Here is a 5,593-nt window from a genome sequence, read left to right as displayed (position 1 = left end):
AAGGTTTATCAATCCGTAGGAGGCGTAGGATGAAGATGGTCTCTCTCAAGAAACCCTGCAACCAAATAACAAAGAGTCTCTTGTGTCCCCAACACACCCAATACAATGGTAAATTGTATAGGTGCACTAGTTCGGCGAAGAGATGGTGATACGAGTGGTATATGGATAGTAGATAATAGTTTTTGTAATCTGAAAATATAAAAACAGCAAGGTAGCAAGTGATAAAAGTGAGCGTAAACGGTATTGCAATGATAGGAAATAAGGCCTAGGGTTCATACTTTCGCTAGTGTAAATTCCCTCAACAATACTAACATAATTAGATCACATAACTATCCCTCAACATGCAACAAAGAGTCACTCCAAAGTCACTAATAGCGGAGAACGAACAAAGAGATTATGGTAGGGTACGAAACCACCTCAAAGTTATTCTTTCCAATCAATCCGTTGGGCTATTCCTATAAGTGTCACAAACAGCCCTAGAGTTCGTACTAGAATAACACCTTAAGACACACATCAACCAAAACCCTAATGTCACCTAGATACTCTAATGTCACCTCAAGTATCCGTAGGTATGATTATACGATATGCGTCACACAATCTCAGATTCATCTATTCAACCAACACAAATGACCTCAAAGAGTGCCCCAAAGTTCTACCGGAGAATCACGACGAAAACGTGTGCCAACCCATATGCATAGGTTCATGGGCGGAACCCGCAAGTTGATCACCAAAACATACATCAAGTGAATCACGTGATATCCCATTGTCACCACAGATATCCACGGCAAGACATATATCAAGTGTTCTCAAATCTTTAAAGACTCAATCCGATAAGATTACTTCAAAGGGGAAACTCAATTCATTACAAGAGAAAAGAGGGGAAGGAGAAACATAAGATCCAACTATAATAGCAAAGCTCGCGATACATCAAGATCGTATCACCTCAAGAACACGAGAGAGAGAGAGATCAAACACATAGCTACTGGTACATACCCTCAGCCCCGAGGGAGAACTACTCCATCCTCGTCATGGAGAGCACCGGGATGATGAAGATGGCCACCGGAGAAGGATTGCCCCCTCCGGCAGGGTGCCGGAACGGGTCTAGATTGTTTTTCGGTGGCTACGGAGGTTTCTGGTGGCGGAACTCCCGATCTATTGTTCGTTCTGGAAGTTTTAGGGTATATGGAGTTATATAGGCAGAAGAAGCACGTCAAGGGAGCCACGAGGACCCCACGAGGCAGTGGGCGCGCCCTAGGGGGTGGGCGCGCCCCCTACCCTCGTGAGCTCCTCCTTCCTTACTTGACGTGGGGTCCAAGTCCATCGGGTGGCTTTCGTTTCAAAAATAACTTCTCTAGTTGATTTTGTTCCGTTTCGATTACGTCTGATATTCCTTTTCTTCAAAACACTGAAATAGGAATAAAACAGCAAATCTGGGTACTGTACAATAGATAATATAGCTTCTCTTCCTCTCTTGTGTAACCCCATGGTCTAGTACTGTACAATCAATCATGTTCCTTTGCAGTTTTTTGATTCAGTGTTTTCTATACCCGCAAACCGAACGCAGCCTAAAATCCCAATCATCTCTCCGTCAAGCCTCACGCAGCACAACACCCACAGAGCAGCTAGCTATCCATCCAGTGATCGATCATCCATCCTCACGCACGCACACAGGAGGCAGGCGGAGAGGAACAGAGACAGAGCAGCAGAGGAGGAGATGGTGAAGATTCCGAGCCCGAGGAGGCTGTTCAGGAGCCGGTCCAAGAGCATGGTGGGCAGCATCGGCGGGGTGGACATGCGCACGCCTGGCCGCTCCTCCCCTTCCGCCACCGACACAGTTACTCGGTGCCGGCGCGCGTCCTTGATCTGCAGGATCCGGTCCCGACCGGACCCGCCTGGCGTCGACCTCCGCCGCTTCCCCGACTCCCGGAGCCCTGCCGCCGTCGTTCTCCTCCCGATCGGAACGGGCACCGAACTGTGCCGCTTCCCCGACGTTTCCCCACTCCCATAGCCCTGCCGTCGTCCTCCTCCTCCTCCCGATCGGATCGGGCCAGCCGCTGCTCGACCTGCAGCCCAAAATAATTTATCGAACCATTTTTTCTTAACTCTTCAAGGACTGCGGGTTGAATATCTCAAACAGTAGGGATTTTTTATAAAAACGCCGCGACGGTGATCAGGAGACTCAATCCGTGCTTTATTATTCGGGAGAAATTATTTTGAAATATATTTGAGTCAAATCAAATAATTTTCTAAATTATATGTATCTTTTAAACCGTAACTTTAATTTTAACATATTATATATGAAATTTTATTAGAAAAATGTGTGGAATTTAAATATGATATTAATTTTACCTGTTAAATATTTTTTAAATATTATTATGGAAGCAAACTTATAATTTATAGCGTAAGATTTGTTTTTTTTTCATTCCGGCGACGATCTCGATTGCAAATAAACATCCCACTATGACCATATACGGAAAAGAAAATATCGATAACTACACATGCATCCTTCTGAAAAATGTCGCATGGGAAAACAACAGATTTCTCATCGTGAGAGTGAGAGAGAGAGGGGGAGAGAGAGACGCCTTAGGATTAACCATACTCAATACACGTTTTTTATTGTTTTGTATGAACACCGAGGCCATCGTCGGCGAGAGTGAGAAGGAGGATAAGCGGCAACAGAAATATGATGCCTTGTAAAAATAAAGGAGATGATCTATTATGGTCTTGAGTGATGGTTGTTGAGTTAAGAGTGTGTTATATTTTCTCTCCCGTTGCAACGCACGGTCTCTTTTGCTAGTGTATATATATATATATATATATATATATATATATATATATTCTAATCCTATGATTAAAATAGTTATTTGGATCACGGCGTCCCTATATAACAGCGATGAGGTTTCTCCGAACTCACGGAAACGATAGCGAAAAAAGAAAAAAAAACACTCCCGATCCCATCGCTCCCAACCTCCTGCCCCCGCCCCAGATCCCCCTCACCCCGCGCCGCCGCATGATCTCCCCGGGGGCCCCGCCTCCGCGCGAGCTTCCCGGGCCCCCTGCTGCCACGCGACCTCCGTCGCCATGGCCGGCCACCTTCTCCCGCGGCTCCGGCCACACGCCACCTTCTCGCACCGCCACGTCCACCCGCCGGCGTAACCATCTTCTTCCCAGATCACGGCGCGCTGTCGCCCCATCCCACCATCCCCACGCAACTCAACCGCCCCACCCCGCCATCCACGCGCGCCGCTGCCGCCCCACCCCGCCATCCTCGAGCGACACTGCTGCCCCACCCCGCCATCCACGCGTGTCGCCGCCGCCCCACCCCGGCATCCCCGAGCGACGCCGCCGCCCCACCCCGCCATCCCCTAGCGACGCCGCCGCCCCACCCCGCGACTCTGGTGGATCTCCGGGGAGGTGACCTTCTCGCTACAGCTGACTTGACCTCCGGAAAAAAAGTTTCTCCCTCAAGCGGCGTTCTTGTCGCGTCCATAGGAGTTGAGCTGGAGCATCTTGGTGGACGAGGAGCATGACGATGCAGCCATCGGCCTCCTACCACAACAAGCGACCACCGTGGCCATCCTCCACCTGCCGCTGTAGCCTTCCTCCCCGACCGCCTCCACGACACGCTGGCCTTCGTCTACCTCTGGCTCCGCTGCTGCCCAAGGTTGTGTGCGCGATGGCGACCCATGTCGTTTATCGTCCTGGTTGCGTACGCACTGACGAGTGATGCCCCGATCCAGCTCCTCCATCCTCCAGCCACGGCAAGTCCAAGAGAAAGACATTCAGTCTAGCAAGCCAAATGGTTGACCACCAGCCCACGCGTGGATTGGCCCCGACCTGCAGCTGGAGGAGGCCGCGACCTTCAGCTATAGGAGACATCAACCTACGACTGGAGGAGGCCCCGACCTTCAGCTGTCCATTTTGAGGAACTAGCTACTCTGATAATCTAACTTGACACCGTATTTGTTTTTGTTCTTTATAAGTTCAGGCAACTAGGTTGTTCACTAGGAAAACCTTATCTGTTTGTGCTAACTAGTACTCCCTCCGTAAACTAATGTAAGAGTGTTTAGATTACTATTTTAGTGATCTAAACGCTTTTATATTAGTTTACAGAGGGAGTACATACTACTAAACTATAATAATCTTGTGAAGTGGATAATGCTCGTGCCCCTGGACACTGGCCATGTGAGATTTTGATGGCTTCGTACTTTTGTTATTTGATTTTTGAATAACAGAAGTTCTCTTCTTTGTCTGTAGAAAACCCCAGTATATCACATTTGTTTGTCGTTATCCTCTGAAAAATGGCATTGTTGTAGGTCAGTTTCGCCTGATGCATTAGTTCAGTTGAAAAAACAGAAGAGCATTATACCTTATTGTCTACTCCGGTGACTTCTTTTTCTATACTATGTAGGTTAGCTTCGCCTGATGTGTTAGTTCAGTTTCGTAGTGCACGATGGGCATGATCTAGTAACCCGCAGCCCGCCGCTGGCCGTCAACCCAACCGCCGTTGTCCCCGGCCACCACACAAGCATTGCCGCTCCTGCGTCTCCGACCACATTGACCTTCTCGCGAGGGCCACCTTGACCTTCCCAATGAAGGTTCATCCATGGAGCGGATGCTCTCGCCACTCCACCGTCGCGTCGTGCCTGGCTCGTTGCACGTCTCCGCCCTCTGTCACAAGTGCGCTGCCACCGCATAGAGCTTCCAGCACACTGCCTTGGCCTGCCCTTCCAGCGCCAAGCTTCCCTTGTGCGGCGTCGGCTACCACTCGTGGCAGAGCGGCTACTTCCCTCCCCGTTGTGCCAGCAGCTAGTGGTCGTTCGCCCCTGGCCTGTTCTTGCTTCGTTGTCTTCAGAAAATTTCAGAAAAACTAACTGAACTCATATGTTGTTTCAGGAAAATTACTGTGGATTTGTACTACCGATTACTAAAAAGTTCAGAAACAATTCTCCCACAAACATAAGTTCAGGTCGCTGTTTGTTGTTAGTTCAGAATGTCCGGCGGTTGCGGATCCGGTGGTGCTTGACTGCAGTGAGCCGTCGACGCGGGCACAGCATCCGATGGAAGCCGAGTCAATTGTAGCCAACGCGAGGAGGGATTAGTATAGCTGTCTGTGGAGTTCATATCCATACATGGCGTGTTCTTGGTGGAAACGGCCGACATAAATTTGCTACAGGTTAATACAACAAGCACTTCACTATACTAGTCCTTTAACTTGTAGTTGTTGTAACTCTAGTCATTCGCTTCTGCAAAAAGTGCTGATCTTTTTCCTATTGTATGAGTAGCTCAGTGGTGGTGGCTTTGGAGATGAATGAGAACAAAGGTGTGTGTGTGGGGTAGAAAAAAAGGGTCCACGAAACTTGTATTTTCTTCATATATACTCTGGTTATTTTGGTCGTTGGACTATGGGTGTTTACGACATTGGACTGCTCTGATTTTATTGAACATATAAAAAAATGGAAGCACAGCGCATGTTCTGGTCACTTGAGAAGATAAGGAAATGATTGGGATGAAAACATGTGGTGGTAAAAATTCCACAGTTTTTCAGTTTAAAAGAACCATTCTCAACTTTTATAGTCATTTATTTTGCTCT

This window comes from Triticum urartu, chromosome 3A (assembly GCF_056163025.1).
Source record: "Triticum urartu cultivar PI428250 chromosome 3A, HENAU_Tu73, whole genome shotgun sequence".
Taxonomy (NCBI): domain Eukaryota; kingdom Viridiplantae; phylum Streptophyta; class Magnoliopsida; order Poales; family Poaceae; genus Triticum; species Triticum urartu.
This window is presented reverse-complemented; position numbering follows the sequence as displayed.